Raw genomic sequence first — 27,454 nt, forward strand, 5'->3', positions numbered from 1 at the left:
AATAAAAAATGTATACATTATATTTTAACAGTTTTACAAGGGTGCAAAAAGTTCCTAAATTAGATGAATCGGTCATGCTAATAATTTAAGAACTTTGTATCGTTGTGTAAAGGCTAGCCTGAATGCAGATTCACTGTAGCTTAAAACTGAAACAATTTGATCAGAGACATCAAAGGATAAAATTTACTTGACAAGGGGGCTGGGCTTAGCGGGCACTCAGCACAGGCGCCATTTCTGGAGCTCCACGAGCCGCGCACCGAAAAACGGGACTTACCCGCTAACCCACCGGGTAAACACCGACGGGCACACCTCCATCGGCTGCAGGAACCCGAGAGGCACGCTCCAATGCTTTTTTTTCAACCAACGGGCACAAAACCAAAACGACGGCCTCCCAAGGCCTTTCACACAGTCGGCCTGAGAACCACGCCGCACACTTCCGCAGCCTGGTGGGACCCGGACTGGCTCACACCCGACCTCCAACAAACAGAGGTACAAGGGACAGGAGAGATGGGCAGAAAATCACATAAATCACATGCACATGCCCCCCAAGATACACAGGACATAGGCATGCTGCTCCAATGTCCACGGCCACACAGAGAGCAGGAACAGACCGAGACAGAGGCCTGCACCCACCAGGGGCAGGAAGGGGAGAGTGACACTGCACAAAAGCCACCCCTAGCGGAGACCCAAACCCGCATACCCCGACTACCTCAGAATCTGCGACCAGGCAGGACATAGACAACCTGTTTGACCACATCCAAAAGCTCTTTGCTGCCGACATAGCCGCGGTGCGGACTGAAGTACAGGCAGTAACCGCCCGGGTCCAGGCAACAGACGCTACTATAGCCGACTTACAATGCCAAATTGCGGCAGTAGGAGACTCTGTCGCTCGGCTGCAGACACAACACTCTGACACCTCCCACAGAATAGATGCACTTGACGAAAGGACACGCCAGAAAAATATAAAGATCAGGGGAGTAGCAGAAACGAGGAACTACCACACCTCATCAGGAGAATGGTGTCTAAGTTACTCCCAGCGAAACTAGCCAAGCAATTCACACAAGATGGGGCATACCGCATTGCCAAGTCCCCTAGAGCACCACCCACAGCTCCAAGAGACATAATATTGCGCTGTGGCACGAGACAAGACAAACAAGCCTTACTAAGAGCCAGGGGCGTATTAGCCGCGAGGCAAACAAGGCATTTGCCTTGGGTGGCATTTTCCAGGGGGCGGCAAAAAAAGCCGCCCCCAAACGCCCAGGGCAAATGTCTTGTTAGCCTTGCGGCTAACAAGACATGCTGGGCTGCTGCTGGGCGGTCGGGGGGCGCTGCTAGGCTGTCTGCTGGGCGGGCGGCGAGGGAGCACTTCCTCTGAGCTGTCTGCTCAGCTCCCTCGCGCGCCGCACAGTGAGGCTGGGAGCCGGAATATGACGTCATATTCCGGCTCCGCCTCCCAGCCTCACTGTGCGGCGCGCGAGGGAGCTGAGCAGACAGCTCAGAGGATGTGCTCCCTCGCCGCCCGCCCAGCAGACAGCCTAGCAGCGCCCCCCGACCGCCCAGCAGCCACTGGACCACCAGGGAAAAAAGATGACCCCCCAGCATTCCCAAAGGTAAGGAGGCTGGGGGGGGGTTAAAGTAAAAAATAAAAAAAAAGTGTTAATGTGAGTGAGTGTGAGTGTCTGTTAGTGAGTGTGAGTGTGTGTGTGTCTGTTAGTGAGTGTGAGTGTGTGTGTCTGTTAGTGAGTGTGTGTGTGTCTGTTAGTGAGTGTGTGTGTGTCTGTTAGTGAGTGAGTGTGTGTGTGTGTGTCTGTTAGTGTGTGTGTGTCTGTTAGTGTGTGTGTGTCTGTTAGTGTGTGTGTGTGTCTGTTAGTGTGTGTCTGTTAGTGTGTTTGTTAGTGTGTTTGCCTGTGAGTGTGTGTGTGTGTCTGACTGTGTGTGTTTGCCTGTGAGTGTGTGTGTATGTTAGTGAGTGTGTGTGCCTGCTAGTTTGTGTCTGCTAGTGAGTGAGTGTGTGTCTGTTAGTGTGTGTATGTTAGTGTGTGTCTGTTAGTGAGTGTCTGTTAGTGAGTGTTTGTCTGTTACTGAGTGTGAGTTTGTCTGTTAGTGTGTGTGTTTCTGTTAGCGAGTGTGTGTTTCTGTTAGCTAGTGTATGCGTATCTGTCAGTGAATGTGTGTGTGTGTATTTAGAATGCGGGGTAAAGGTTGGGTGGGGGTGGCGCGCGGGGGGTGGGGGGGACGCCTGAGTTTTGTTCTGCCTAGGGCAGCACAAAACCAGGATACACCACTGCTAAGAGCTATGCATAAGCAGTAACCTCTGGACTTTGAGAACCACAAGATCTCACTGTTTCAGGATCTCCACCGCTCCACCCTACTATGGAGAAATTCTATGAAACCCATCACCCAACGGCTGCAAGAGGCTGGACTACGCCCAGAACCCTTACAGCACTCACAGAAAGAGGACAACTCAAGGCTACATACGTGGCAGAGACGGCCACCTTCCTGGCAGCGGTCGGTATAAGCGATGTCCCGCAGGAGCGGAGGGCCAGAAACACTTCTGGGACTTGGACAATATAACCCCTTTTACTCCGCGGAATGGACAGGGAGCAGTGACATAATGTGACACCTTACTCTACTCTACACTTTGTTACAAGTTGCTAAGTTCAGATTTCTGTTCCTTTTGTTTTACACTCGCCACCCCATTTTCACCTGTTCCCAACACCTTGACCGCACTGACCTGACTGGAGCTCCAGAATAACCTGTGCTAAAGATAGTCCAAACCCTAGCGACGACACTCACGGTGTTCACCACTGAATGACCTCACAACACTTTCCTCCCCCCCAGACATCCCCTATGGTTGGGCACTATGCAAAAGCCTATGCACACTGGAACACACTCTAATGCCCTTACACTCTGACAGCAACCCTTGCATACTGCCAGTGGATATAGGTTTTGGGTTCCCACGCATTCACTATGTCTCTCTAAATACATACATACCCCACAGCATGAGAAGTAGACTATAGGGGACACACTGGCCCTAAACAGACCGGTCTAACTCCCAACAACCGACTATAACACCCCCTTGAGGGCACTACACCTAGACGCCCTTACACTCTGACAGCAACCCTTGCATACTGCCAGTGGATATAGGTTTTGGGTTCCCACTACAAAGAAGCTTTATGATGTGCACCTAAACAGGTTAACCTTGAAAAACCCAAGGAAAGCTATTCAGAAGGCAGTCACACAGCTTTAAAGGGACACTATAGGCACCCATACCACTTCAGCTCATTGAATTGGTCAAGGTGAAGTGTCCCTGCCCCCCCTTAGTCCTGCAATGTAAATCATTGCCGTTTTTGAGAAATTGCAATAATTACATTGCAGGACTGAGACTGCGTAGTGGCTGTCCGACACTTCCCTGCTTGCTAGGCGACTTTTAGTCGCAATATTAAGGAAAAAATTATTCACGGTAAGTAACACTTCTGTTTTTCCTGACATATAGAAACATAGAATGTGACGGCAGATAAGAACCATTCGGCCCATCTAGTCTGCCCAGTTTTCTAAATACTTTCATTAGTCCCTGGCCTTATCTTATAGCTAGGACAGCCTTATGCCTATCCCACGCATGCTTAAACTCCTTTACTGTGTTAACCTCTACCACTTCAGCTGGAAGGCTATTCCATGCATCCACTACCCTCTCAGTAAAGTAATACTTCCTGATATTATTTTTAAACCTTTGTCCCTCTAATTTAAGACTATGTCCTCTTGTTGTGGTAGTTTTTCTTCTTTTAAATATAGTCTCCTCCTTTACTGTGTTGATTCCCTTTATGTATTTAAATGTTTCTATCATATCCCCCCTGTCTCGTCTTTCCACCAAGCTATACATGTTAAGATCCTTTAACCTTTCCTGGTAAGTTTTATCCTGCAATCCATGAACCAGTTTAGTAGCCCTTCTCTGAACGCTCTCTAAAGTATCAATATCCTTCTGAAGATATGGTCTCCAGTACCGACAGATGCCATTTCTTTTCTTGAGCTAAAGAGGCAGTGCTACAAAAAGAAGGCAGGACAATAGGCTGGGTAACAGCTTTATTAGCAAGCCCCTTGGGCAAGAAGGAAGATTTTGGGTATAGTAGGACTTTCTCTGGATTAAAAATCATTAAATTCCTCACAAGAATAGAGGGCCTGGGTTTCACCAATTCTCTTGGTTGAAGTGATAGCCACTAGAAATCCAATTGCTGATGATACTAAGATATATAACAGGGTTGATGTACCAGGAGGGATAAGCCAAATGGCAAATGATTTAGGTAAACTAGAAAAATGGTCAGTTGTGGCAACTGACATTTAATGTGGATAAGTGCAAGATAATGCGTCTTGGACGTAAAAACCAAAGGGCAGCCCCCATCACATTGGAAGAGCTCACGGGTGCCCTCAAAGCCGCGAAGATGAACAAAGCCCCGGGACCAGATGGCTTTCCTGTGCGATACATACGGACCTTCGGGGAGATCCTCCTGCCGGAGCTGCTACCGAGCCTCAACTCCAATTTGGAGGGAGGGAGGTTCCCAGAGGATACCCTCATGGCAACGGTAGCGATGGTGCCGAAAGACGGGAAAGATCCCGCCTCGTGCGCCGGCTATAGACCTATCTCCCTACTCAATGCGGACCTCAAGCTATTCATGAAGATTCTCGCCCGCGGAGTGGGGGAGGTAGCTCCGGACCTGGTACACCCAGATCAGACCGGGTTCATCCCGGGGCGAGAGGCGAAGGATAATACAATTAGGGCCCTCAACCTCATACATGCCACCAAGGAAACTGCACGCGGGGGCCTCCTACTCTCCACAGATGCCGAGAAGGCTTTTGATAGAGTGGACTGGCAGTTCATGAGGGAGACCCTATGGGTAATGGGCTTCGGCCCCAACATCCAGGCCTTGATAGCGGCCCTATATGCGACCCCCAAGGCCCGCCTGAGGATAAACGGTGCCCTGTCCCCTGTCTTCTCGATTAGCAATGGGACGCGACAGGGGTGCCCCCTGTCCCCCCTCCTGTTTGCCTTCACGCTAGAACCGTTCCTGGCGGCAGTCAAACAGGATGGGGGTATCACAGGGTTCGTCGTGGGGGGTGGAGAACATAAGGTAGCTGCATACGCAGATGACCTGCTATTTTTTATTGCAAACCCGACGGTGACACTACCAAATCTACTTCGGGCCTTTCGGACATATGGGGCGCTCTCCAACTTAAAATTGAACCCGGATAAGTCTGAGGCGCTGCCGCTCTGTCTACCCCCTAGCCTGACAACCCAACTAAGGGGGAACTTCCCCTTCAGGTGGTGCTCACAGCGCATTAAATTCCTCGGCATCTGGCTGACGAAGGACTTGACCAGGCTGTTCCCCGACAACTTTCTGCCCCTATTGGCGACGCTCGGGACGGATATGAAGAGATGGGGCGCGACTTGTGTATCCTGGTTCGGGAGAATAAACGCGGTCAAAATTAACCTTTTGCCGCGGCTCCTGTATTTGTTCCAGACAATCCCCATCAACCTCCCCAGGACCTTCTTCGGCTCCCTGACCACGGCCATCAGACAATTTGTGTGGGCTGCGGGTGCAGCCAGACTCAGACAGTTGATTCGCCCAAAATGCCAAGGTGGAGTAGCACTGCCTTCGCTCCAAACTTACTATCAAGCGGCACACCTCCTCAGAGTGGTGGACTGGCACGTACCCGACACCGATAAGCAATGAGTCAACCTAGAACGCGCACAAGTCAGGGAGCGAATACCTTGGGTCACGTGGCTACTGAAACCTATACAGACGAGGGACATCCGGAGGCACCCGCTCATTGGGGCAACCCTACAAGTGTGGTCCACTATACGCTACAAGTTAGAACTAACGACTAACCTGACCCCGCTAGTCCCGGTGATCTACAACCCTGAGATTGCGGGAGGGCTGGCGCCGAGAGATGTGGCTGGGCTGGGAAGCCCGGACAAACCATACTTAGGGGACTGGTGCACGGGGGGTCAGTTGAAACCCCTGGAAACTTTAACCTCCCTGACACCCCCAACTGGGTTGACCCGATTCAGATACCAATAAGTTCGGCATTTCTACCAATCCTTACCGGGCAAGCAGCTGGTACACAGGGCGTTGACTAGCTTCGAGGCCCACTGCGCGGAGGGGAGGCGAATATCGAAGGGTGTCTCCACGCTGTACTCCATGTTACTGACTGCAACTCGGAGCCCCCCGGCGACATACCAATCTAACTGGGAACGAGCCACGGGTGCCACTCTCACGAACCCTGATTGGGAGAAGATACACACCCTCACGCACCAAGGTACGACTAGTGCGAAATTGCAAGAGATGAACTATAAGCTCATGACTTGCTGGTATAGGACGCCCTCCCGACTCTTCCGGATGGGCCTAAAACCAACGGCCAGCTGCTGGAGATGTGAGGCGGATGACGGCACGGACCTGCACATCTGGTGGCCCCCCGCCGCCCTGGCCGACATCTCCCTTCACTTCTTCCCTCCCCCCCTTTTTTTTTCTCTCCCTTCCCACACATGACTGACCTTACACCAACAATGCCCAGACAGATAACGGACACTGACCCGTTAACGCAGAGTGCGGAGCACGGGCTCCCGGGCACGCACTTGAACCGTCCACGACAGCAGTACTGCCATTACATTAAGCCAAACACACGATCCGGGCGAAGGCGGAGAAAGGGTTAGACCCCCCCAGACAAGATACCCTTAACCTAACTTTCCCCCATAGGGACGTAAAGAAAACGTTCTAGAGTTCAGTTTGCGCAGTTGCGCTCGGTTGTTCAGTTTAACACAGAAGCAGGGAGAGGGAATACAAACATGAAAAAGGGAGCTAGCATTACCATATGTATTGTAATATACTTGGATTCTGTAAGCTTTCGAGTTGTTTATTTACTGTACACATGTATACTATGCTTCAATAAAAACGAAGATTGGCAAAAAACAAACAAAAAAAAACAAACAAAGGGCAGAGTACAGAATATTTGATAGAGACCTGACCTCAACATCTGAGGAAAGGGATTTAGGGGTAATTATTTCTGATGACTTAAAGGTAGGCAGACAATGTAATAGAGCACAAATACAAAGAAAGTAGTCCTGCGCTCAAACTCCCATTACTTCTGGCCATAGTACATATCAGCCAAAATACAAATAGTAAAAACCAAAGGAAAAGAGTTACCTGCGCTCTTTCCACATCCCTATATATTTTTAAACAAATTGAGGTTTAGTTACCTCCAATGACCATGAGAGGGTATGCCCACCTGCCACGTCAAGGCAGACCTCTTAGGTGGGTCCTAACTCTTACCTCTCATGGCTATTGGATATACCTCTTACCTCTCATGGCCATTGGATATACACTTTGTGTCACTATACCCCCACTCCCTCTAGCATGCAAAACTCACTGAGTAGGGCCTCAATCCCTCTGTTACTGTGTCACTATACCTCACTCCCTCTAGCATGTAAACTCACTGAGCAGGGCCCTCAATCCCTCTGTTACTGTGTCACTATACCCCACTCCCTCTAGCATGTAAACTCACTGAGCAGGGCCCTCAATCCCTCTGTTACTGTGTCACTATACCCCACTCCCTCTAGCATGTAAACTCACTGAGCAGGGCCCTCAATCCCTCTGTTACTGTCACTATACCCCACTCCCATAGGCGTGCGCAGCCTATTGCATTAGGGTGTGCACCCTCAAGCACAAGCACACGCGGCGTGTATATATATATATATATATATATATATATATATATATATATATATATATATATGTAGCCAAAGAAAATCAGCACTCCCAGGATTTGTATCAAAAATGAAAATAAGTCTTTATTCCAACGGTCAACGTTTCAGTTCCGCTAGGGAACTTTCATCAGGACAGAATACACACATTTAAAAAATAGACATTGTTTAAATAAGGAAGGTAATCAGTGAAACTCACAGTTCAGATGTGCAGGGGGCTAATCATCCTTCCAAACAAGCGTCTGGGCGATTGCAGGAGGCAAATGTCTCTCTGTTCGCGCGCTCAGGTTACTTCCTGGTTACTCGCGTCCTCCATCACCATGGAGACGTCGGGCGCATGCGCAATAGGTATATTTGCTCTCACTGCAGTCACCCCTCGCTCGGAAGTTAGGATTTGCGCATTGTATCAACTGATACATAGTTTCAGAACCCTCAAACTGCCGGACAAAAAAATATATACTCATTTGGTTAATAGCATACAGAGAAACACTACTATTATATATAAATAAATGTGATTGCAAAAACATAAAGCGTGCTAGTGTATATGAATGCCATATTCCATGGCCCAATGTTACATTGAAGTGGACATTATGTCATATCATTATGTCTCTCAATTAGAATATACAATATATACAATATATATATATAAATATATATATAAAGAATTATAATTACGTGAACCTCCTAGGTGTTACTAAATATATATTTGTTATTGATGTATTATCATTATTATTATAAAAAAAGGAGTTAACTAATCAAACAAACTGGTATGGTGCATATTGAAAAAAGAATAGTGCCTAATCCAAGTGCTATTTTTACAAAAATACTCCAAAGACTCCCTGATACATAACTACATCAGGATATATAAGAAAAAAATAAAAACTTGATTAATGTGACATGATCTGTGCCAAATCTGTACATAAGTTCCTGTATGCCACTGTGTCCTGGACTGTGGGGAAAATTCTTTACCTCTAAGAAACCGAAATAATATATGAAGCATCACAAGCAGAAAATCCTTAACTCCTCCTGCACCATGTCCAGAACCATGGTCAAACCAATTACCCTGATGATATATACTGATGTATAATCAATACAACCTCATAAACTGATTTTAGTTTAAAAACCAAAAAAACATAAATTAAGAATAAAAATAGGCCATCAATACATTTTGGACAACTTATTATATTTATAATAATAATGATAATACATCAATAACAAATATATATTTAGTAACACCTAGGAGGTTCACGTAATTATAATTCTTTATATATATATTTATATATAGTATATATTGTATATATTGTATATTCTAATTGAGAGACATAATGATATGACATAATGTCCACTTCAATGTAACATTGGGCCATGGAATATGGCATTCATATACACTAGCACGCTTTATTTTTTGCAATCACATTTATTTATATATAATAGTAGTGTTTCTCTGTATGCTATTAACCAAATGAGTATATATTTTTTTGTCCGGCAGTTTGAGGGTTCTGAAACTATTTATCAGTTGATACAATGCGCAAATCCTAACTTCCGAGCGAGGGGTGACTGCAGTGAGAGCAAATATACCTATTGCGCATGCGCCCGACGTCTCCATGGTGATGGAGGACGCGAGTAACCAGGAAGTAACCTGAGCGCGCGAACAGAGAGACATTTGCCTCCTGCAATCGCCCAGACGCTCGTTTGGAAGGATGATTATCCCCCTGCACATCTGAACTGTGAGTTTCACTGATTTACCTTCCTTATTTAAACAATGTCTATTTTTTAAATGTGTGTATTCTGTCCTGATGAAAGTTCCCTAGCGGAACTGAAACGTTGACCGTTGGAATAAAGACTTATTTTCATTTTTGATACAAATCCTGGGAGTGCTGATTTTCTTTGGCTATATCTATTTAGTGCAATCTAGCACCGGGTCTACAATCAAGTAAGTTGGAGTGCAAGGTCTCTTTTTCTTTTTTATATATATATATGTATATGTATGTATATATATACACATATTTACACACACACACACAAAGCTGTGTGTGTGCTGTGTGAGGGTGCTGTTAGTGTGATGTGTGTGTGCTGGTAGTGTACTATGTGGGTGAGGGTGTTTGTGTGTGCGTGCTTGTGAGGGTGCTGTGAATGTACTGTGTGTCAGGATGCTGTTTGTGTGTGTGTGTGTGCACTTGTGAGGGTGCTGTAAATGTACTGTGTGTCAGGGTGCTGTTTGTGTGTGAGGGTACTGGTAGTGTTTTGTGTGTGTGTGTGTTTGTTAGGGTCCTGTTTGTGTTTGTGAGGGTGCTGTGTGTGTGGGTACTGTATGTGTGTGTGGGTGCTGTATGTGTGTGTGGGTGCTGTATGTGTGTGTGGGTGCTGTATGTGTGTGTGGGTGCTGTATGTGTGTGGGTGCTGTATGTGTGTGGGTGCTGTATGTGTGTGGGTGCTGTATGTGTGTGGGTGCTGTGTGTCTGTGGGTGGGTGATTGTGGGGGGTGGAGGTGGGGGTACATAACTAAATATCCCCCCTCCCTTCTTACTTTATGTGGGGAGGGGGGATTCTTGTTCCTTGTCCCTGGTGGTCCAGTGGAGGTGGAGGCAGATCAGTTATCCCCCCTCCCTTCTTACCTTATGCCTGGGAGGGGGGATCCTGCTGCTGCTGCCATCCCTGGTGGTCCAGAGGAGAGTGAACTCTAGCCCCGCAGGGCTAGAGTTCACTCACGCGAGATCTGAGCGTTGCCGCGGCAACGCTCAGATCTCGCGAGAGGAACCCGGCGGAGCTGCTGGCAATAGCTCCCCGGGTCCTCTCCTGCCTCCCTCACTGCCGGCTCATGCAGAGCCGGCGCTCGGATAGCGCCGGCTCTGCATGAGCCGGCAGGGGAGATCCAGAGATCTCCCCTGCCGGTCTCAATGCATAGGCGTGCCGCGGGGATTAGGGTGTGCCCACTCCCTCTAACATGTAAACTCACTGAGCAGGACCCTCAATCCCTCTGTTACTGTGTCGCTATACCCCACTCCTTCTAACATGTAAACTCACTGAGCAGGCCCTCAATCCCTCTGTTACTGTGTCACTATACCCCACTCCCTCTAGCATGTAAGCTCACTGAGCAGGCCCTCAATCCCTCTGTTACTGTGTCACTATACCCCACTCCCTCTAACATGTAAACTCACTGAGCAGGCCCTCAATCCCTCTGTTACTGTGTCACTATACCCCACTCCCTCTAGCATGTAAACTCACTGAGCAGGGCCTCAATCCCTCTGTTACTGTGTCACTATACCCCACTCCCTCTAACATGTAAACTCACTGAGCAGGGCCCTCAATCCCTCTGTTACTGTGTCACTATTCCCCACTCCCTCTAACATGTAAACTCACTGAGCAGGGCCTCAATCCCTCTGTTACTGTGTCACTATACCCCACTCCCTCTAACATGTAAACTCACTGAGCAGGGCCTCAATCCCTCTGTTACTGTGTCACTATACCCCACTCCCTCTAACATGTAAACTCACTGAACAGGGCCCTCAATCCCTCTGTTACTGTGTCACTATACCCCACTCCCTCTAACATGTAAACTCACTGAGCAGGGCCTCAATCCCTCTGTTACTGTGTCACTATACCCCACTCCCTCTAACATGTAAACTCACTGAACAGGGCCCTCAATCCCTCTGTTACTGTGTCACTATACCCCACTCCCTCTAACATGTAAACTCACTGAGCGGGGCCTCAATCCCTCTGTTACTGTGTCACTATACCCCACTCCCTCTAACATGTAAACTCACTGAGCATGGCCCTCAATCCCTCTGTTACTGTGTCACTATACCCCACTCCCTCAAACATGTAAACTCACTGAACAGGGCCTCAATCCCTCTGTTACTGTGTCACTATACCCCACTCCCTCTAACATGTAAACTCACTGAGCAGGGCCTCAATCCCTCTGTTACTGTGTCACTATACCCCACTCCCTCTAACATGTAAACTCACTGAGCAGGGCCTCAATCCCTCTGTTACTGTGTCACTATGCCCCACTCCCTCTAACATGTAAGCTCACTGAGCAGGCCCTCAATCCCTCTGTTACTGTGTCACTATACCCCACTCCCTCTAGCATGTAAACTCACTGAGCATGGCCCTCAATCCCTCTGTTACTGTGTCACTATACCCCACTCCCTCTAACATGTAAACTCACTGAGCAGGGCCTCAATCCCTCTGTTACTGTGTCACTATACCCCACTCCCTCTAACATGTAAACTCACTGAGCAGGGCCTCAATCCCTCTGTTACTGTGTCACTATACCTCACTCCCTCTAACATGTAAACTCACTGAGCAGGGCCTCAATCCCTCTGTTACTGTGTCACTATACCCCACTCCCTCTAACATGTAAACTCACTGAGCAGGGCCTCAATCCCTCTGTTACTGTGTCACTATATCCCCACTCCCTCTAACATGTAAACTCACTGAGCAGGGCCTCAATCCCTCTGTTACTGTGTCACTATACCCCACTCCCTCTAACATGTAAACTCACTGAGCAGGGCCCTCAATCCCTCTGTTACTGTGTCACTATACCCCACTCCCTCTAACATGTAAACTCACTGAGCAGGGCCTCAATCCCTCTGTTACTGTCACTATACCCCCCCTCCCTCTAACATGTAAACTCACTGAGCAGGGCCCTCAATCCCTCTGTTACTGTGTCACTATACCCCACTCCCTCTAACATGTAAACTCACTGAGCAGGGCCCTCAATCCCTCTGTTACTGTGTCACTATACCCCACTCCCTCTAACATGTAAACTCACTGAGCAGGGCCTCAATCCCTCTGTTACTGTCACTATACCCCACTCCCTCTAACATATAAACTCACTGAGCAGGGCCCTCAACCCCTCTGTTACTGTGTCACTATACCCCACTCCCTCTAACATGTAAACTCACTGAGCAGGGCCTCAATCCCTCTGTTACTGTCACTATACCCCACTCCCTCTAACATGTAAACTCACTGAGCAGGGCCTCAATCCCTCTGTTACTGTGTCACTATACCCCACTCCCTCTAACATGTAAACTCACTGAGCAGGGCCTCAATCCCTCTGTTACTGTGTCACTATACCCCACTCCCTCTAACATGTAAACTCACTGAGCAGGGCCTCAATCCCTCTGTTACTGTGTCACTATACCCCACTCCCTCTAACATGTAAACTCACTGAGCAGGGCCCTCAATCCCTCTGTTACTGTGTCACTATACCCCACTCCCTCTAACATGTAAGCTCACTGAGCAGGTCCTCAATCCCTCTGTTACTGTGTCACTATACCCCACTCCCTCTAACATGTAAACTCACTGAGCAGGCCCTCAATCCCTCTGTTACTGTGTCACTATTCCCCACTCCCTCTAACATGTAAACTCACTGAGCAGGGCCCTCAATCCCTCTGTTACTGTGTCACTATACCCCACTCCCTCTAACATGTAAACTCACTGAGCAGGCCCTCAATCCCTCTGTTACTGTCACTATACCTCACTCCCTCTAACATGTAAACTCACTGAGCAGGCCCTCAATCCCTCTGTTACTGTGTCACTATACCCCACTCCCTCTAACATGTAAACTCACTGAGCAGGGCCCTCAATCCCTCTGTTACTGTGTCACTATACCCCACTCCCTCTAACATGTAAACTCACTGAGCAGGGCCTCAATCCCTCTGTTACTGTGTCATTATACCCCACTCCCTCTAACATGTAATCTCACTGAGCAGGCCCTCAATCCCTCTGTTACTGTGTCACTATACCCCACTCCCTCTAACATGTAAACTCACTGAGCAGGGCCCTCAATCCCTCTGTTACTGTGTCACTATACCCCACTCCCTCTAACATGTAAACTCACTGAGCAGGGCCTCAATCCCTCTGTTACTGTGTCACTATACCCCACTCCCTCTAACATGTAAACTCACTGAGCAGGCCCTCAATCCCTCTGTTACTGTGTCACTATACCCCACTCCCTCTAACATGTAAACTCACTGAGCAGGGACCTCAATCCCTCTGTTACTGTGTCACTATACCCCACTCCCTCTAACATGTAAACTCACTGAGCAGGCCCTCAATCCCTCTGTTACTGTCACTATACCTCACTCCCTCTAACATGTAAACTCACTGAGCAGGACCCTCAATCCCTCTGTTACTGTGTCACTATACCCCACTCCCTCTAGCATGTAAACTCACTAAGCAGGGCCCTCAATCCCTCTGTTACTGTGTCACTATACCCCACTCCCTCTAACATGTAAACTCACTGAGCAGGCCCTCAATCCCTCTGTTACTGTCACTATACCTCACTCCCTCTAACATGTAAACTCACTGAGCAGGGCCTCAATCCCTCTGTTACTGTGTCACTATACCCCACTCCCTCTAGCATGTAAACTCACTGAGCAGGCCCTCAATCCCTCTGTTACTGTGTCATTATTCCCCACTCCCTCTAACATGTAAGCTCACTGAGCAGGGCCTCAATCCTTCTGTTACTGTGTCACTATACCCCACTCCCTCTAACATGTAAACTCACTGAGCAGGCCCTCAATCCTTCTGTTACTGTGTCACTATACCCCACTCCCTCTAGCATGTAAACTCACTGAGCAGGTCCTCAATCCCTCTGTTACTGTGTCACTATACCCCACTCCCTCTAACATGTAAACTCACTGAGCAGGTCCTCAATCCCTCTGTTACTGTGTCACTATACCCCACTCCCTCTAGCATGTAAACTCACTGAGCAGGGCCCTCAATCCCTCTGTTACTGTGTCACTATACCCCACTCCCTCTAGCATGTAAACTCACTGAGCAGGCCCTCAATCCCTCTGTTACTGTGTCACTATACCCCACTCCCTCTAACATGTAAACTCATTGAGCAGGGCCCTAAATCCATCTGTTACTGTGTCACTATACCCCACTCCCTCTAGCATGTAAACACACTGAGCAGGGCCTCAATCCCTCTGTTACTGTGTCACTATACCCCACTCCCTCTAACATGTAAACTCATTGAGCAGGGCCCTCAATCCCTCTGTTACTGTGTCACTATACCCCACTCCCTCTAGCATGTAAACTCACTGAGCAGGGCCCTCAATCCCTCTGTTACTGTGTCACTATACCCCACTCCCTCTAACATGTAAACTCATTGAGCAGGGCCCTAAATCCATCTGTTACTGTGTCACTATACCCCATTCCCTCTAACATGTAAACTCACTGAGCAGGGCCCTCAATCCCTCTGTTACTGTGTCACTATACCCCACTCCCTCTAACATGTAAACTCACTGAGCAGGTCTTCAATCCCTCTGTTACTGTGTCACTATACCCCACTCCCTCTAACATGTAAACTCACTGAGCAGGTCTTCAATCCCTCTGTTACTGTGTCACTATACCCCACTCCCTCTAACATGTAAACTCACTGAGCAGGGCCCTCAATCCCTCTGTTACTGTGTCACTATACCCCACTCCCTCTAACATGTAAACTCATTGAGCAGGGCCCTAAATCCATCTGTTACTGTGTCACTATACCCCATTCCCTCTAACATGTAAACTCACTGAGCAGGGCCCTCAATCCCTCTGTTACTGTGTCACTATACCCCACTCCCTCTAACATGTAAACTCACTGAGCAGGTCCTCAATCCCTCTGTTACTGTGTCACTATACCCCACTCCCTCTAACATGTAAACTCACTGAGCAGGTCCTCAATCCCTCTGTTACTGTCACTATACCCCACTCCCTCTAACATGTAAACTCACTGAGCAGGGCCCTCAATCCCCCTGTTACTGTGTCACTATACCCCACTCCCTCTAACATGTAAACTCACTGAGCAGGGCCCTCAATCCCTCTGTTAATGTGTCACTATACCCCACTCTCTCTAACATGTAAACTCACTGAGCAGGCCCTCAATCCCTCTGTTACTGTGTCACTATACCGCACTCCCTCTAGCATGTAAACTCACTGAGCATGGCCCTCAATCCCTCTGTTACTGTCACTATACCCCACTCCCTCTAACATGTAAACTCACTGAGCAGGGCCCTCAATCCCTCTGTTACTGTGTCACTATTCCCCACTCCCTCTAACATGTAAACTCACTGAGCAGGGCCTCAATCCCTCTGTTACTGTGTCACTATACCCCACTCCCTCTAACATGTAAACTCACTGAGCAGGTCCTCAATCCCTCTGTTACTGTCACTATACCCCACTCCCTCTAACATGTAAACTCACTGAGCATGCCCCCAATCCCTCTGTTACTGTGTCACTATACCCCACTCCCTCTAACATGTAAACTCACTGAGCATGCCCCCAATCCTTCTGTTACTGTGTCACTATACCCCACTCCCTCTAACATGTAAACTCACTGAGCATGCCCCCAATCCCTCTGTTACTGTGTCACTATACCCCACTACCTCTAGCATGTAAGCTCACTGAGCAGGGCCCTCAATCCCTCTGTTACTGTGTCACTATAACCCACTCCCTCTAACATGTAAACTCACTGAGCAGGCCCTCAATCCCTCTGTTACTGTGTCACTATACCCCACTCCCTCTAACATGTAAACTCACTGAGCAGGGCCTCAATCCCTCTGTTACTGTGTCACTATACCCCACTCCCTCTAACATGTAAACTCACTGAGCAGGGCCTCAATCCCTCTGTTACTGTGTCACTATAACCCACTCCCTCTAACATGTAAACTCACTGAGCAGGGCCCTCAATCCCTCTGTTACTGTGTCACTATACCCCACTCCCTCTAACATGTAAACTCACTGAGCAGGGCCTCAATCCCTCTGTTACTGTGTCACTATACCCCACTCCCTCTAACATGTAACCTCACTGAGCAGGTCCTCAATCCCTCTGTTACTGTGTCACTATACCCCACTCCCTCTAACATGTAAACTCACTGAGCAGGGCCTCAATCCCTCTGTTACTGTGTCACTATAACCCACTCCCTCTAACATGTAAACTCACTGAGCAGGCCTCAATCCCTCTGTTACTGTGTCACTATACCCCACTCCCTCTAACATGTAACCTCACTGAGCAGGCCCTCAATCCCTCTGTTACTGTGTCACTATAACCCACTCCCTCTAACATGTAAACACACTGAGCAGGGCTCTCAATCCCTCTGTTACTGTGTCACTATAACCCACTCCCTCTAACATGTAAACTCACTGAGCAGGCCTCAATCCCTCTGTTACTGTGTCACTATACCCCACTCCCTCTAACATGTAACCTCACTGAGCAGGCCCTCAATCCCTCTGTTACTGTGTCACTATACCCCACTACCTCTAGCATGTAAGCTCACTGAGCAGGGCCCTCAATCCCTCTGTTACTGTGTCACTATAACCCACTCCCTCTAACATGTAAACTCACTGAGCAGGCCCTCAATCCCTCTGTTACTGTGTCACTATACCCCACTCCCTCTAACATGTAAACTCACTGAGCAGGGCCTCAATCCCTCTGTTACTGTGTCACTATACCCCACTCCCTCTAACATGTAAACTCACTGAGCAGGGCCTCAATCCCTCTGTTACTGTGTCACTATAACCCACTCCCTCTAACATGTAAACTCACTGAGCAGGGCCCTCAATCCCTCTGTTACTGTGTCACTATACCCCACTCCCTCTAACATGTAAACTCACTGAGCAGGGCCTCAATCCCTCTGTTACTGTGTCACTATACCCCACTCCCTCTAACATGTAACCTCACTGAGCAGGTCCTCAATCCCTCTGTTACTGTGTCACTATACCCCACTCCCTCTAACATGTAAACTCACTGAGCAGGGCCTCAATCCCTCTGTTACTGTGTCACTATAACCCACTCCCTCTAACATGTAAACTCACTGAGCAGGCCTCAATCCCTCTGTTACTGTGTCACTATACCCCACTCCCTCTAACATGTAACCTCACTGAGCAGGCCCTCAATCCCTCTGTTACTGTGTCACTATAACCCACTCCCTCTAACATGTAAACACACTGAGCAGGGCTCTCAATCCCTCTGTTACTGTGTCACTATAACCCACTCCCTCTAACATGTAAACTCACTGAGCAGGCCTCAATCCCTCTGTTACTGTGTCACTATACCCCACTCCCTCTAACATGTAACCTCACTGAGCAGGCCCTCAATCCCTCTGTTACTGTGTCACTATAACCCACTCCCTCTAACATGTAAACTCACTGAGCAGGCCTCAATCCCTCTGTTACTGTGTCACTATACCCCACTCCCTCTAACATGTAAACACACTGAGCAGGGCTCTCAATCCCTCTGTTACTGTGTCAGTATAACCCACTCCCTCTAACATGTAAACTCACTGAGCAGGGCCCTCAATCCCTCTGTTACTGTGTCACTATACCCCACTCCCTCTAACATGTAAACTCACTGAGCAGGCCCTCAATCCCTCTGTTACTGTGTCACTATACCCCACTCCCTCTAACATGTAAACTCACTGAGCAGGGCCCTCAACCCCTCTGTTACTGTGTCACTATACCCCACTCCCTCTAACATGTAAACTCACTGAGCGGGGCCTCAATCCCTCTGTTACTGTGTCACTATACCCCACTCCATCTAGCATGTAAACTCACTGAGCAGGGCCCTCAACCCCTCTGTTACTGTGTCACTATACCCCACTCCCTCTAACATGTAAACTCACTGAGCAGGGCCCTCAATCCCTCTGTTACTGTGTCACTATACCCCACTCCCTCTAACATGTAAACTCACTGAGCAGGGCCCTCAATCCCTCTGTTACTGTGTCACTATACCCCACTCCCTCTAACATGTAAACTCACTGAGCAGGGCCCTCAATCCCTCTGTTACTGTGTCACTATACCCCACTCCCTCTAACATGTAAACTCACTGAGCAGGGCCCTCAATCCCTCTGTTACTGTCACTATACCCCACTCCCTCTAACATGTAAACTCACTGAGCAGGGCCCTCAATCCCTCTGTTACTGTGTCACTATACCCCACTCCCTCTAGCATGTAAACTCACTGAGCAGGGCCTCAATCCCTCTGTTACTGTGTCACTATACCCCACTCCCTCTAACATGTAAACTCACTGAGCAGGGCCCTCAATCCCTCTGTTACTGTGTCACTATACCCCACTCCCTCTAACATGTAAACTCACTGAGCAGGGCCCTCAATCCCTCTGTTACTGTCACTATACCCCACTCCCTCTAACATGTAAACTCACTGAGCAGGGCCCTCAATCCCTCTGTTACTGTGTCACTATACCCCACTCCCTCTAACATGTAAACTCACTGAGCAGGGCCCTCAATCCCTCTGTTACTGTGTCACTATACCCCACTCCCTCTAACATGTAAACTCACTGAGCAGGGCCCTCAATCCCTCTGTTACTGTGTCACTATACCCCACTCCCTCTAGCATGTAAACTCACTGAGCAGGCCCTCAATCCCTCTGTTACTGTGTCACTATACCCCACTCCCTCTAGCATGTAAACTCACTGAGCAGGGCCCCAATCCCTCTGTTACTTTCACTATATCCCCCTCCCTCTAACATGTAAACTCACTGAGCAGGCCCTCAATCCCTCTGTTACTGTGTCACTATACCCCACTCCCTCTAACATGTAAACTCACTAAGCGGGGCCCTCAATCCCTCTGTTACTGTGTCACTATACCCCACTCCCTCTAACATGTAAACTCACTGAGCAGGCCCTCAATCCCTCTGTTACTGTGTCACTATACCCCACTCCCTCTAGCATGTAAACTCACTGAGCAGGGCCCCAATCCCTCTGTTACTTTCACTATATCCCCCTCCCTCTAACATGTAAACTCACTGAGCAGGCCCTCAATCCCTCTGTTACTGTGTCACTATACCCCACTCCCTCTAACATGTAAACTCACTAAGCGGGGCCCTCAATCCCTCTGTTACTGTGTCACTATACCCCACTCCCTCTAACATGTAAACTCACTAAGCAGGGACCTCAATCCCTCTGTTACTGTGTCACTATACCCCACTCCCTCTAACATGTAAACTCACTGAGCAGGGCCTCAATCCCTCTGTTACTGTGTCACTATACCCCACTCCCTCTAGCATGTAAACTCACTGAGCAGGTCCTCAATCCCTCTGTTACTGTCACTATACCCCACTCCCTCTAACATGTAAACTCACTGAGCATGCCCCCAATCCCTCTGTTACTGTGTCACTATACCCCACTCCCTCTAACATGTAAACTCACTGAGCATGCCCCCAATCCTTCTGTTACTGTGTCACTATACCCCACTCCCTCTAACATGTAAACTCACTGAGCATGCCCCCAATCCCTCTGTTACTGTGTCACTATACCCCACTACCTCTAGCATGTAAGCTCACTGAGCAGGGCCCTCAATCCCTCTGTTACTGTGTCACTATAACCCACTCCCTCTAACATGTAAACTCACTGAGCAGGCCCTCAATCCCTCTGTTACTGTGTCACTATACCCCACTCCCTCTAACATGTAAACTCACTGAGCAGGGCCTCAATCCCTCTGTTACTGTGTCACTATACCCCACTCCCTCTAACATGTAAACTCACTGAGCAGGGCCTCAATCCCTCTGTTACTGTGTCACTATAACCCACTCCCTCTAACATGTAAACTCACTGAGCAGGGCCCTCAATCCCTCTGTTACTGTGTCACTATACCCCACTCCCTCTAACATGTAAACTCACTGAGCAGGGCCTCAATCCCTCTGTTACTGTGTCACTATACCCCACTCCCTCTAACATGTAACCTCACTGAGCAGGTCCTCAATCCCTCTGTTACTGTGTCACTATACCCCACTCCCTCTAACATGTAAACTCACTGAGCAGGGCCTCAATCCCTCTGTTACTGTGTCACTATAACCCACTCCCTCTAACATGTAAACTCACTGAGCAGGCCTCAATCCCTCTGTTACTGTGTCACTATACCCCACTCCCTCTAACATGTAACCTCACTGAGCAGGCCCTCAATCCCTCTGTTACTGTGTCACTATAACCCACTCCCTCTAACATGTAAACACACTGAGCAGGGCTCTCAATCCCTCTGTTACTGTGTCACTATAACCCACTCCCTCTAACATGTAAACTCACTGAGCAGGCCTCAATCCCTCTGTTACTGTGTCACTATACCCCACTCCCTCTAACATGTAACCTCACTGAGCAGGCCCTCAATCCCTCTGTTACTGTGTCACTATAACCCACTCCCTCTAACATGTAAACTCACTGAGCAGGCCTCAATCCCTCTGTTACTGTGTCACTATACCCCACTCCCTCTAACATGTAAACACACTGAGCAGGGCTCTCAATCCCTCTGTTACTGTGTCAGTATAACCCACTCCCTCTAACATGTAAACTCACTGAGCAGGGCCCTCAATCCCTCTGTTACTGTGTCACTATACCCCACTCCCTCTAACATGTAAACTCACTGAGCAGGCCCTCAATCCCTCTGTTACTGTGTCACTATACCCCACTCCCTCTAACATGTAAACTCACTGAGCAGGGCCCTCAACCCCTCTGTTACTGTGTCACTATACCCCACTCCCTCTAACATGTAAACTCACTGAGCGGGGCCTCAATCCCTCTGTTACTGTGTCACTATACCCCACTCCATCTAGCATGTAAACTCACTGAGCAGGGCCCTCAACCCCTCTGTTACTGTGTCACTATACCCCACTCCCTCTAACATGTAAACTCACTGAGCAGGGCCCTCAATCCCTCTGTTACTGTGTCACTATACCCCACTCCCTCTAACATGTAAACTCACTGAGCAGGGCCCTCAATCCCTCTGTTACTGTGTCACTATACCCCACTCCCTCTAACATGTAAACTCACTGAGCAGGGCCCTCAATCCCTCTGTTACTGTGTCACTATACCCCACTCCCTCTAACATGTAAACTCACTGAGCAGGGCCCTCAATCCCTCTGTTACTGTCACTATACCCCACTCCCTCTAACATGTAAACTCACTGAGCAGGGCCCTCAATCCCTCTGTTACTGTGTCACTATACCCCACTCCCTCTAGCATGTAAACTCACTGAGCAGGGCCTCAATCCCTCTGTTACTGTGTCACTATACCCCACTCCCTCTAACATGTAAACTCACTGAGCAGGGCCCTCAATCCCTCTGTTACTGTGTCACTATACCCCACTCCCTCTAACATGTAAACTCACTGAGCAGGGCCCTCAATCCCTCTGTTACTGTCACTATACCCCACTCCCTCTAACATGTAAACTCACTGAGCAGGGCCCTCAATCCCTCTGTTACTGTGTCACTATACCCCACTCCCTCTAACATGTAAACTCACTGAGCAGGGCCCTCAATCCCTCTGTTACTGTGTCACTATACCCCACTCCCTCTAACATGTAAACTCACTGAGCAGGGCCCTCAATCCCTCTGTTACTGTGTCACTATACCCCACTCCCTCTAGCATGTAAACTCACTGAGCAGGCCCTCAATCCCTCTGTTACTGTGTCACTATACCCCACTCCCTCTAGCATGTAAACTCACTGAGCAGGGCCCCAATCCCTCTGTTACTTTCACTATATCCCCCTCCCTCTAACATGTAAACTCACTGAGCAGGCCCTCAATCCCTCTGTTACTGTGTCACTATACCCCACTCCCTCTAACATGTAAACTCACTAAGCGGGGCCCTCAATCCCTCTGTTACTGTGTCACTATACCCCACTCCCTCTAACATGTAAACTCACTGAGCAGGCCCTCAATCCCTCTGTTACTGTGTCACTATACCCCACTCCCTCTAGCATGTAAACTCACTGAGCAGGGCCCCAATCCCTCTGTTACTTTCACTATATCCCCCTCCCTCTAACATGTAAACTCACTGAGCAGGCCCTCAATCCCTCTGTTACTGTGTCACTATACCCCACTCCCTCTAACATGTAAACTCACTAAGCGGGGCCCTCAATCCCTCTGTTACTGTGTCACTATACCCCACTCCCTCTAACATGTAAACTCACTAAGCAGGGACCTCAATCCCTCTGTTACTGTGTCACTATACCCCACTCCCTCTAACATGTAAACTCACTGAGCAGGGCCTCAATCCCTCTGTTACTGTGTCACTATACCCCACTCCCTCTAGCATGTAAACTCACTGAGCAGGGCCTCAATCCCTCTGTTACTGTGTCACTATACCCCACTCCCTCTAACATGTAAACTCACTGAGCAGGGCCCTCAATCCCTCTGTTACTGTGTCACTATACCCCACTCCCTCTAACATGTAAACTCACTGAGCAGGGCCCTCAATCCCTCTGTTACTGTCACTATACCCCACTCCCTCTAACATGTAAACTCACTGAGCAGGGCCCTCAATCCCTCTGTTACTGTGTCACTATACCCCACTCCCTCTAACATGTAAACTCACTGAGCAGGCCCTCAATCCCTCTGTTACTTTCACTATATCCCCCTCCCTCTAACATGTAAACTCACTGAGCAGGCCCTCAATCCCTCTGTTACTGTGTCACTATACCCCACTCCCTCTAACATGTAAACTCACTGAGCAGGGCCCTCAATCCCTCTGTTACTGTGTCACTATACCCCACTCCCTCTAGCATGTAAACTCACTGAGCAGGCCCTCAATCCCTCTGTTACTGTGTCACTATACCCCACTCCCTCTAACATGTAAACTCACTGAGCAGGGCCCTCAATCCCTCTGTTACTGTCACTATACCCCACTCCCTCTAACATGTAAACTCACTGAGCAGGGCCCTCAATCCCTCTGTTACTGTGTCACTATACCCCACTCCCTCTAGCATGTAAACTCACTGAGCAGGGCCTCAATCCCTCTGTTACTGTGTCACTATACCCCACTCCCTCTAACATGTAAACTCACTGAGCAGGGCCCTCAATCCCTCTGTTACTGTGTCACTATACCCCACTCCCTCTAACATGTAAACTCACTGAGCAGGGCCCTCAATCCCTCTGTTACTGTCACTATACCCCACTCCCTCTAACATGTAAACTCACTGAGCAGGGCCCTCAATCCCTCTGTTACTGTGTCACTATACCCCACTCCCTCTAACATGTAAACTCACTGAGCAGGGACCTCAATCCCTCTGTTACTGTGTCACTATACCCCACTCCCTCTAACATGTAAACTCACTGAGCAGGCCCTCAATCCCTCTGTTACTGTGTCACTATACCCCACTCCCTCTAACATGTAAACTCACTGAGCAGGCCCTCAATCCCTCTGTTACTGTGTCACTATACCTCACTCCCTCTAACATGTAAACTCACTGAGCAGGCCCTCAATCCCTCTGTTACTGTGTCACTATACCCCACTCCCTCTAGCATGTAAACTCACTGAGCAGGCCCTCAACCCCTCTGTTACTGTCACTATACCGCACTCCCTCTAACATGTAAACTCACTGAGCAGGGCCCTCAATCCCTCTGTTACTGTGTCACTATACCCCACTCCCTCTAACATGTAAACTCACTGAGCAGGCCCTCAACCCCTCTGTTACTGTCACTATACCGCACTCCCTCTAACATGTAAACTCACTGAGCAGGCCCTCAACCCCTCTGTTACTGTCACTATACCCCACTCCCTCTAACATGTAAACTCACTGAGCAGGGCCCTCAACCCCTCTGTTACTGTGTCACTATACCCCACTCCCTCTAACATGTAAACTCACTGAGCGGGGCCTCAATCCCTCTGTTACTGTGTCACTATACCCCACTCCATCTAGCATGTAAACTCACTGAGCAGGGCCCTCAACCCCTCTGTTACTGTGTCACTATACCCCACTCCCTCTAACATGTAAACTCACTGAGCAGGGCCCTCAATCCCTCTGTTACTGTGTCACTATACCCCACTCCCTCTAACATGTAAACTCACTGAGCAGGGCCCTCAATCCCTCTGTTACTGTGTCACTATACCCCACTCCCTCTAACATGTAAACTCACTGAGCAGGGCCCTCAATCCCTCTGTTACTGTGTCACTATACCCCACTCCCTCTAACATGTAAACTCACTGAGCAGGGCCCTCAATCCCTCTGTTACTGTCACTATACCCCACTCCCTCTAACATGTAAACTCACTGAGCAGGGCCCTCAATCCCTCTGTTACTGTGTCACTATACCCCACTCCCTCTAGCATGTAAACTCACTGAGCAGGGCCTCAATCCCTCTGTTACTGTGTCACTATACCCCACTCCCTCTAACATGTAAACTCACTGAGCAGGGCCCTCAATCCCTCTGTTACTGTGTCACTATACCCCACTCCCTCTAACATGTAAACTCACTGAGCAGGGCCCTCAATCCCTCTGTTACTGTCACTATACCCCACTCCCTCTAACATGTAAACTCACTGAGCAGGGCCCTCAATCCCTCTGTTACTGTGTCACTATACCCCACTCCCTCTAACATGTAAACTCACTGAGCAGGGACCTCAATCCCTCTGTTACTGTGTCACTATACCCCACTCCCTCTAACATGTAAACTCACTGAGCAGGCCCTCAATCCCTCTGTTACTGTGTCACTATACCCCACTCCCTCTAGCATGTAAACTCACTGAGCAGGGCCCCAATCCCTCTGTTACTTTCACTATATCCCCCTCCCTCTAACATGTAAACTCACTGAGCAGGCCCTCAATCCCTCTGTTACTGTGTCACTATACCCCACTCCCTCTAACATGTAAACTCACTAAGCGGGGCCCTCAATCCCTCTGTTACTGTGTCACTATACCCCACTCCCTCTAACATGTAAACTCACTAAGCAGGGACCTCAATCCCTCTGTTACTGTGTCACTATACCCCACTCCCTCTAACATGTAAACTCACTGAGCAGGCCCTCAATCCCTCTGTTACTGTGTCACTATACCCCACTCCCTCTAACATGTAAACTCACTAAGCGGGGCCCTCAATCCCTCTGTTACTGTGTCACTATACCCCACTCCCTCTAACATGTAAACTCACTGAGCAGGCCCTCAATCCCTCTGTTACTGTGTCACTATACCCCACTCCCTCTAGCATGTAAACTCACTGAGCAGGGCCCCAATCCCTCTGTTACTTTCACTATATCCCCCTCCCTCTAACATGTAAACTCACTGAGCAGGCCCTCAATCCCTCTGTTACTGTGTCACTATACCCCACTCCCTCTAACATGTAAACTCACTAAGCGGGGCCCTCAATCCCTCTGTTACTGTGTCACTATACCCCACTCCCTCTAACATGTAAACTCACTAAGCAGGGACCTCAATCCCTCTGTTACTGTGTCACTATACCCCACTCCCTCTAACATGTAAACTCACTGAGCAGGGCCTCAATCCCTCTGTTACTGTGTCACTATACCCCACTCCCTCTAACATGTAAACTCGCTGAGCAGGCCCTCAATCCCTCTGTTACTGTGTCACTATACCCCACTCCCTCTAACATGTAAACTCACTGAGCAGGCCCTCAATCCCTCTGTTACTGTGTCACTATACCCCACTCCCTCTAACATGTAAACTCACTGAGCAGGGACCTCAATCCCTCTGTTACTGTGTCACTATACCCCACTCCCTCTAACATGTAAACTCACTGAGCAGGCCCTCAATCCCTCTGTTACTGTGTCACTATACCCCACTCCCTCTAACATGTAAACTCACTGAGCAGGCCCTCAATCCCTCTGTTACTGTGTCACTATACCTCACTCCCTCTAACATGTAAACTCACTGAGCAGGCCCTCAATCCCTCTGTTACTGTGTCACTATACCCCACTCCCTCTAGCATGTAAACTCACTGAGCAGGCCCTCAACCCCTCTGTTACTGTCACTATACCGCACTCCCTCTAACATGTAAACTCACTGAGCAGGGCCCTCAATCCCTCTGTTACTGTGTCACTATACCCCACTCCCTCTAACATGTAAACTCACTGAGCAGGCCCTCAACCCCTCTGTTACTGTCACTATACCGCACTCCCTCTAACATGTAAACTCACTGAGCAGGCCCTCAACCCCTCTGTTACTGTCACTATACCGCACTCCCTCTAACATGTAAACTCACTGAGCAGGACCCTCAATCCCTCTGTTACTGTGTCACTATACCCCACTCCCTCTAGCATGTAAACTCACTGAGCAGGGCCCTCAATCCCTCTGTTAATGTGTCACTATACCCCACCCCCTCTAACATGTAAACTCACTGAGCAGGCCCTCAATCCCTCTGTTACTGTGTCACTATACCCCACTCCCTCTAACATGTAAACTCACTGAGCAGGCCCTCAACCCCTCTGTTACTGTGTCACTATACCCCACTCCCTCTAACATGTAAACTCATTGAGCAGGACCCTCAATCCCTCTGTTACTGTGTCACTATACCGCACTCCCTCTAACATGTAAACTCATTGAGCAGGACCCTCAATCCCCCTGTTACTGTGTCACTATACCCCACCCCCTCTAACATGTAAACTCATTGAGCAGGACCCTCAATCCCTCTGTTACTGTGTCACTATACCCCACTCCCTCTAACATGTAAACTCACTGAGCAGGGCCCTCAATCCCTCTGTTACTGTGTCACTATACCCCACTCCCTCTAACATGTAAACTCATTGAGCAGGACCCTCAATCCCTCTGTTACTGTGTCACTATACCCCACTCCCTCTAACATGTAAACTCACTGAGCAGGGCCCTCAATCCCTCTGTTACTGTGTCACTATACCCCACTCCCTCTAACATGTAAACTCACTGAGCAGGGCCCTCAATCCCTCTGTTACTGTGTCACTATACCCCACTCCCTCTAACATGTAAACTCACTGAGCAGGCCCTCAATCCCTC

General features: G+C 48.8%; 1 protein-coding gene across 1 annotated transcript in view; it reads left to right on the plus strand.

The window, feature by feature from the left end:
- Positions 1 to 27,454, plus strand: part of LOC134569099 (uncharacterized) — a 55,077-nt gene that overhangs the window by 22,097 nt on the left and 5,526 nt on the right. The gene's annotated exons all lie outside the window — the stretch shown is intronic.

This window comes from Pelobates fuscus, chromosome 7 (genome assembly GCF_036172605.1).
Source record: "Pelobates fuscus isolate aPelFus1 chromosome 7, aPelFus1.pri, whole genome shotgun sequence".
In the NCBI taxonomy this organism is placed as follows: Eukaryota; Metazoa; Chordata; class Amphibia; order Anura; family Pelobatidae; genus Pelobates; species Pelobates fuscus.